The 8,781-nt window shown below is 47.1% G+C and overlaps 1 protein-coding gene across 6 annotated transcripts in view; it reads right to left on the reverse strand.

The window, feature by feature from the left end:
• The window catches only part of Chl1 (cell adhesion molecule L1 like), a 207,426-nt gene extending 199,347 nt beyond the window's left edge, over nt 1–8,079 (reverse strand). For 3 of the 6 annotated variants that reach the window (XM_047534650.1, XM_047534652.1, XM_047534647.1), the window contains exon 1: nt 7,811–8,079. The gene's annotated coding sequence lies outside the window, so the exon portion shown is untranslated. Of the gene's footprint in view, nt 1–6,311; nt 6,451–6,820; nt 6,943–7,810 lie in introns of those variants that run through there. The other 3 variants (XM_047534653.1, XM_047534649.1, XM_047534648.1) reach the window with 3 other exon arrangements.
• Between the last annotated feature and the right edge of the window lie 702 nt (nt 8,080–8,781).

The following is an 8,781-nucleotide window of genomic DNA, read 5'->3' on the forward strand; positions in this document are numbered from 1 at the left end:
CAGAAAGTGCCACGTTCCCCTCACCCACGCATGTTCTGTTACCGTGGGGAATAAACCCCCTCGCCCCTGGAAACACACATCCCTCACATGAATATTCTAAAGGGCATCCCTGACCTAGTTCCTCCTCCTCTCCACCCGCACAGCTATGCTAAAGAGGAGGGATCCCCCCTCCAGAGATCCAAATGTGCAGGTTACGGTGACAATTCAGCTGCCAGGCTGTCATTTCAGTCTTTACTTCCCAGACAAGACACCTGCAATCCCTTGCATGAGAATCGCTGGCCCCTGACTGTGAGAGCTTTTGTCAGGCAGGAACCTCTGCTAAAAACGCAAACCTGTTACCATAGAAGCTGTCTTTTCCGAGCTTCTCTGTTGAACTGGCTCTTGTCTTGGAAAGCAGAGCTAAAGCACAGGAATGAGCGATCTCTTCTGAAGACTGGGGGCTACATCTCTGGGCTTGAGCGCAGTGACTCTCTCTTTTGCACTGTGTTGGGTAATTCAAGCTCTCCCCTTCCTGAACTTCTTCCCATTCCCTATTTGAAGCCTTCATGGTGTGCATGCAGGGTATGATTCCAGAAACTTCCAGATTCAGATCCCCTCTCTCTGTCTTCCTCCATCCTGCAGAGCTCAGGGAGAACTGACCTTACAGACCACTTGGGCCACACGGGCTGCGCTCCGACAGGCTGTCTAAGCCGCCCTGAAGGAGGAGCAGCAGCCCTGGACAGAAGATGGCTTGGTCTCCTGATCAGACAGCAGCACTGCTCCTCTCTCAAAAGTCCAGGTCCTGCCGGGCAGCCCTTCCCCAGAGCAGCAGCTCCCACCTCCCCTTCCCGCTGTCCCTCAGGATGAAGGAAGGGAGGGGGTTCCAGGGCCGTCTTAGCAATCCATGTTGGTTTGCCTTGCTTAAAAAGAAGGGGCCCCTCTTAAGTCTACCTAAAACTGACCTACTGGGTCATGACCTGTACAGCAAGAGGGACACAAGTGAAGGCAGCAGAAGGCAAGGTCTGACCCAGAGAGGATGCATAATAGTGAGCTAGCTCTTCAGAGCCCCAAAGGGACATGCCACTCAGTTCTTTTTTTAGGGCGGGAATGGGTACTGGGATTGAACTCAGGGGCACTTGACCTCTGAGCCACATCCTCAGCCCTATTTTATATTTTATTTAGCGACAGGGTCTCACTGAGTTGCCTAGCGCCTCACTTTTGCTGAGGCTGGCTTTGAACTCCCGACTCTCCTGCCTCAGTCTCCCTAACCGCTGGGATGACAGACGTGCACCGCCGCGCCCAGCGCCACTCAGTTCTGACCATTGGCTCTCTCCACCTGGCCGCTCAGGACCAAGTTTGGGGGCTCAGGTTGGAAAACTGTACATGTTTCAAGATAAGTCAGAAATGTGAATTATCAATATCTCCTGTTTTCACATGTTGGCCAAAGAAAGCTTCTCAAATGTTCTTTGCATCAATAAGAACACATTAAGTTGAGTTCAGTCCAAGGGACATTAGTTTGGATCCTAAGTAGACTACAGCTCCTCTTCTTCAGGAGAAAAAAAGAAAAAGTGTTTTTCTTTACCTTATACCAATATAACAAAAACAAAAAGAAGTTGAAATTCTTACTTACGTAGCTATTTCTTACACAATGAAGTCCAAAACTTACTCTTCCTCCCTCACTGGAAATCTCAGGGTAAAACAGAAACATTCACAACTCAAACATCACAGGAGCATTAATACCCGGGCCTGTTCTAAAATAGCAATCTAGTGAAATCACTGAATTTCAACATGGCTTACACCATTCATCTGCAAAATCGGGATAATGTCCTCTTTCCTAGCATCCTCACAGAGGTGTTTGGTTGGAAAATGAAACAACACAGGAAATGGAAAGAGCTTTTGAGGTCTTCCAGGAATAAAGAGTTACTCAGGCCAAAAAAAAAAAAAAAAAAAAAAAAAAAATTTAGTTGAGAACCTCAGAATTTTCCCAATAATTTTTTTTCTTTTCCAGTCACATTTCATGACACCTAGGTAACTATGAGTCAATGCCTGAGGTCAACAGGATCACACGGAAGTTCCACCCAAACAGGACGCAGTGCTTCTCCATCTTGGCTGGACGTTAGAATCGCAACGAAAGCTTTACAAGTCCAGTGCCTGGTCACTGGACCCTGAAGGTTCTAACTGACGTGGTCTAGGTTGGTAAAGCTCTCCAGGTGATTCTAATTTCAGCCAAGCTCCAGAATCCCTGCCCATAGGTTCTTTCTGACATGTGAAACAATCAGTATTCATCTATGCACATCTAATTAGCAGGAATCAACAGTTTTCCATTTGGTGGGAGTGTTGATAACAACTCGTACTTATTCACATACACACACTTCACACACTGAGAATATAAGGAAGGATAATTACTACTATAATAAGTATCCAGAATTTATTGGGCATTTAATAAGTGCTACTAAGCTGTCTGCAGAGACTGTCCCATAGGATGCTCATGAAAACACCCATGAGCTTGGTAGGGATGTTAGCCCTGTTGCCATAGAAGAAAGCAGTCTTAGGTCAAAATGGCAGTCATGGCCACATACCTACAAGTCCACGAACGCAGACACTGAACCTTGGTAGCCTGACTATACCGCCAGTGTGTTTACTACCACACCAATGGCCGCCCACTGTGCCAGACACTGTAAGGCTTTATGAGATTCATAAAATGGAACAACGTGTGCCCTCCAAGAGTTTATGATCTGAGAACAAAATTGTGATGCACACTAAAATTATAGACTGTACAGGAAAATGTTCTGACTCTTGTCCCTGGAGTCAGGAAGAGGTAGAGGAGAAGATAGACACCAGTTCTCTGCTGAACATCTCCTTCTCCAACTACAGAGCAAATAACATGCACCCAAACATCACTAGGGAATATGTGGTAAGACCACCAGGAGAAGACACCCTGGTCAAAGCACAGAGCATATTTATATATTTACCAAACTCAATGCTTATTATTGCTATCGTTATCTGCCAACATCATTTGAATTGAATATTCGTATCTACCCTGAATGTACCAAGGTGTCTCTTTAACTGGCAAACTGTGAGTTTGAACTCATCTCCCCTCTAACTCTATTTTTGATTCTTATTTAAATTATTTTTATAAACACATGCAGACACTCCTAATAGACTTTCAAGGAGATATCCAAGTTGAATTCTTTTGGCAAGAATGGATTACTTGCAAACAAAATTGACACTGTTTACAGAAAATTTTCAAAAGGAATACAAAATATGCCTCTTTGTATTTTTATTATCTAAACACAATGGGAAGGTAAGAGGGATCATTTTTTATCCACAATACATAAAATCTCAATTAGTTATGGTCTATTTGTGCACTGACTAAAAACATTCGTTAACAAAACAGAATTTTCTAGTTTACTGGATAAATACACCAGAAGAAATTGCAGAATAATGTTGGGTTGCCAGGCAACCGGGGCTCTACTCTCTTGTTTGTGATCAATCTCACTCATTCATCAAGCTTCCTAAACCAGTGCTGGAGAATTCCAACCAAGTTGTTTCTTGGGAAAATTATAGTGACTTTCGGCAACACAATAACACTTTATTCTCAGAAGATAAACTTAGATGTCCCTTTGATCAAAGGGATGTGTTAATTCATTATTCTCTACATGGTGCTAATGAGAAGGCTATAATTAACTAACTACACTATTGCAACACACATAAAATAAACTGCAGTAATTAGTCATGTTTAAGGTGTTAACCATCCTCCAAAATTAAAAAATAACAGAATCTTTCTTCCAATAAAGATGTATGGAATGGAGAAAGCACCATATCTAATTAAATTGAGAATTGTTTCCCATCCCTCCTCAAGGGAGGAGAGAAAGACACGTGATCACCAAAATGTGAGAGATTTCACTTTAATAAGAGAGAAAATGGCTCAATGCCAAACCCACTTGTAGGTAGACATAAAACACTGGCAAATAATGTCATCTTTTCTTTCAAAGAAAGCCTAGCACAATATTTTTCCAGGAATGAATAGAAAGAATATTATGCTTTCACTCATTAGCTGTGTTAACTTAGCATATTGTATGTAAATCACCATAATAATTGCATTCTGTTCAGAGTGAATTAGTTAGAATGAAGCTGTAATCAAAATGTTCATAATTGAAAATATAGTATTCTCAGACTTGGTTTGAAAAAATAACAATGAACACTGATTGAATCAGATAATACAGTTCATCACCGGGAACAGCCTTGGTGTAGAGAGAAGTTGATCCTCTTTATTACCCCTCTGTATGCTAATTGGCTCCCCAAATTCAGGGCTCAACACCTTCCTCTCTCTCCTGGTTCTCTACTCTAGCCCTTTGCCTCTGGCCTCACTTAATATTCCCAACTGTATCCATGCTTAGGTTTTTAAGAAGAATACAAAATGGTGAAAAGCTAAATTTTTGTTTCTAAAATACACTAGACTTTATTGCACTGTTGGCTGTCATAAATCAAAGGGCAAAATAATTTCCAATAAATGGAACATTTAATGCCGAGGCTCCTGGGAGGCAATATGTAAATGATCACATGAATTTCAGACAAGCTGTCATGCTAATTCCTCAAGGTACCTTTTAAAGATGACAGATTCACTGTGAAGATGAGTGTAGCCAAAGTCAAACTTGAAGCAATACTCTACTACCTGAATAGGAACTCGCCGTATCTCCTGACAATCATCCCTTCAAATCTGATGCCATACTTTTCCTTATTACTTAATTCTCCTAGATAAAAACTACTACAATTGGCTGGGTGTGGTAATGCCCGACTGTAATCCCAGTAGCTCTAGAGGCTGAGGGTAGAGGATTGCAAGTTCTAGGCCAGCCTCAGCAGGTTAGCGAGGCCCAAAGCAACTAAGTGAGACTCTGTCTCACAAAAAAAGGGCAGGGGATGTAGGTCAGTGGTAAAGTGCCTCTGGGTTAAATCTCCAGGAACCCCCTTCAAACAAAAATTTTAAAATACCCTACAAGAGCACATTGGTCTTGATCATTCCTTATTTAATTCTGGATAAAAGAGAGTCAGGCTAAATTACTTCAACAATGTAATTTTAGATAAAACAATGTCCTATCTTCAAAGATTTCAGAAGTAACTGTAAAATCAGGCTTCTGACCTGTAAATGTTTTTCTAAGGGAGGTCTCTTTTATAGAGGTCACTTCATGATGATGATTAACTATCTAGTTTAATGACCTCAAGTCTAACAACACCTGCCTCTATTTTAGTAAGCAAATGTTGTTTTAAATTTATTTAAAACCAGTTCACTTTTTTTTTACTTAAATGTCATAAATCTATCATTTGTAATATCAGTTCCCATCAAATATGCAAATAGGATCATGATCTGCACAGCCTGTCTCCAGATAAGGCGGTGTGTCTCTGTAACCATGAGGTAGCAAGGGACATGGATAGCTTTTATTTAAGGGAAGGGACCCTGCATCTAGATGCAACAGAGAGCAATCTGGGAAGTATATATTAATCATCAAGGTCCTGTGCCTCTACAGTGAAGTCGGTACAAACATACCCTGAAAGAGACTTTAATGAACTGCCATAGTCAATATTCACACCTGCCTGGTAATAACTATTTGTCTCCATTTACTCAATGACAATATTCAGAGCCTGCACAGAATGGTCACACTCTACACTGAACCACGACTGCGGGAGTACCTACTGGAGCACTTGAGGCCATAAAACTGAAAGCCAGGATATATGCACTAGATTCTAGAACCCAGTCAAATTACAAAAGCCACAGGGCTTTCCATCACAAAGAGACTGAAATGAAGACAAATTCAACCACCACATCAGCAGGTCAAAGAGGAAACACAAAATCTTACCCACAAAATCGCGGAATATATTCATTTTCTTGTCACCAAAAGTTTCCTCAAATTGCTTTCTAGGGCTGGGGATATAGCTCAGTGGGTAGAGTGCCTGCCTAGGATGCACAAGGCTCTGGGTTCAATCCTCAGGACCACCAACACACACACACACACACAAAACAACAATAAAATTGCTTTCTAATCTCTGTCAAAGCAATATACTGAAAAGCCAACCTCACCGGCAATGGGTTACTTTATCTGTTGCCAGCCAGAGCTCTGGAAGAGTTGGCTGGCCTGAAATATTAATATCGCCTGAGATGATTCCTTAAAACCAGAAAACACAGCATTTTGCCTTCAGTGAAGGTGCAGAGCAATGAGCACACACCGACCATACCTGATTAACTTGATGAGCAGTAACAGGCTAACCACAACTAACTTCGGAGTGTCTATGATGATTCCCGCCCCCCGCGCCCGTCCTCTGGGGTGATCGCTTACCAGTCTCGCAACAGCCCAACAGGGAACCTACGATGTCATCCCCATTGTTCAGAAGGGGAAACTGAGGCACAGGAGAGCTACAGAGCTCGCCCCAGACCCGCGGAGCCGTGCAGCTGGACTCGGCCCCACGTGGTCGCCCCGGCCGGCTCCACCTTACGCCCGCCCAGGTGCTTTCCAGGTTGCCCATCCCCGACGCGTGCACGCGCGCGCAACCCCCGCCCCGCGCGTCCCAGCGGGAGCGCGCCATCGCGCACGCGCCTGCTCGGGCTGCTACCTGCGGGCTCTGGGGGCCGCAGGGTCCCTCCCGCGGGCAGAGCCGGATCCCAGCGCCCTCCTCCCGGCCGAGGAGGCGGCTGGCTCCGGCAGAGGCACCCAGCGGTGCAGCGCACACCTGCCGCCGCACACCTGCCCGCCGCGGCACGCCTGCCGCCCGGATCCCCTGCCAGCCTCCGCGGCGGACTGCCAGGCCACCCACCCCGCGCCCGCCCGCCTGCCGGGGACTCCGGTACCTGCGCCCGCCAGGCCGCCGCTCTCCGCCCCGGGGTTTTCGCAGGAATTCTCAGCCCTGCTCCTGGCTGGGAAAGTGCGGCTCGCGGAGAGCCAAAGGAGTGGGGCTGGAGAGGCCGGCGTTCCCTGCCTCTGGGCTCCAATCCCTGCTCTCCAAATTAATCACTTTCTCCCTGTTCCCTCCCCACGCACACTCGGAGAGAGAGGGAGAGGGAGAGGCACAAAGAGGAAAAAGGGACCCTCCGTGACTGGCATCTCTAGCTCCCCAGGCTGGGCTACCAGGGAGCCATGGCAACCAGACCCCTGGCCTGCCCTCTCGCCCCCACCTTGGCCGGGGGAGGTGGAGCGCCGGCGCCTCCCGGTTTTCTCATCACACCCCCTAACCCACATCCACAGATTTCCCCCTTCCAGGCTGTCGGCATTGCGGACCCCCATTGGGATCTAGAATCCTCTCCTGAGAATAGGGGCAAGAGAAGGAGCGGGGGACAGGTGGAGATCTGAGCGTCATGACCGCGAATGGCCAAGGGGGCAGAGGCCAAGACCGATCCCGCACCCTAGAGAGGGCGGAATCTACAGGAGGATATGGGATCCTCTCCAGAGGGTGGGATGGACACCGGAGCGGGGGGTGGGGGGTGTGGAGGAAAGACTGAGTGTCAACCTATCGGGTGACCAGAGGTAGTAAGAGGGAGCTGGAGGATTCCAGGACCTTGCTCACTGCATCCGAGTGACTCCGAGCAGTCTGAACCCAGCCTTAGCCACCTCCGGGGCTGAGACAGGAGATGTCTCTTCCCAGGTTAGGGCTGAGGGACCTGGGATCACTCCCATTCGAGGCAAGGATGCAGCCCTCAATTGCGCACCATTTATTTTCCATAAGGGGTTGACCCTCTCCTCCCAGGCGCAAACCCTTAATCCTCCCCGGGTCTCGCCCAGAGCAGGCTAATGAGGAGTGGGAAGCCCCCCGCGGCTAGCAAGAGACATGCAAACGGACACACCTGAGTCGCCTCCGACCCCCGATCGGTCCGGTACCTTCCCTCCAGGAAACTTCTCCCCAAGCTGCCGAGGAGTGGGGAGAGGGAGGAGCAGAGTCCAGGGGCTCTGGGAGGATCCAGGGGAGTTTCTTGCCGGCCGCTCTCGGAGGATCCACGCGGGTGTCAGTCTGCCCACCGAGACCCGCCTCTTGGCTCCGGCTGTCAGCACTGGTTTCGAGAAGACTGGACCTGTTCTTGCTTGCACCGGGATCCACGCCCTCCTGCCGGAGACTGGCTCACTCCCTCCCTCCTCTTTTTCTCGGTTCTGCTCTGCCACCCCTCACCCACGCCGCTTATTTCCCCTCCCTTTGCACACTCCCTTGGGACAGAGAGAGTTGCAAGCCGAAGACTTTCTTATCATGCAAAGCCACAGACTAAGCCCAAACTTGTCGTTTTCAACATCTCTTGGTCAAAAGAAGTGGGATCGCTACCCCTTTTATCTGCAAAGGAGAAATCTAAAAGAAACCCCTCCCCTCTCTCTCTCCCGATGGTTTCCCTCAGTTCATATTCCGCACACGGGTTGCCAGTCTGGTTTCGGTGCTGCTTGTTGGAGGGGTGTGGTACCATGTGTCTATTAAAAATCGCCTTTCTGGCTCTCCTTCCTCTTTTAGGGGCGTGGTGGGGTTTGCGACTGAATTTACAAAGGATGGCACTACCCGGGGCGATCAGATCAGTACATACAGAAATTTAGAGCCCTCCCACTGCTGTTGTGTTTAAAAGATTTGCCCTAGTACTTAAATTCTGTGTTCACCATATTGTTCTATCAGGCTTTTCCTGCATGCTCTCTATTACTCACGGTTATAAAAGAAAGCCCTGTGTGCTCATTTCAATGCTTTAAAAAAAAAGCCATTTCTGATGCTTTATCAATTCCATGGACAAATAGAAATATTTATTTTAGAATCCCCAGCAGAGGAAAGTTAGCTCTGGCATTGCAA

Source organism: Sciurus carolinensis, chromosome 19, assembly GCF_902686445.1.
Source record: "Sciurus carolinensis chromosome 19, mSciCar1.2, whole genome shotgun sequence".
Taxonomy (NCBI): Eukaryota; Metazoa; Chordata; class Mammalia; order Rodentia; family Sciuridae; genus Sciurus; species Sciurus carolinensis.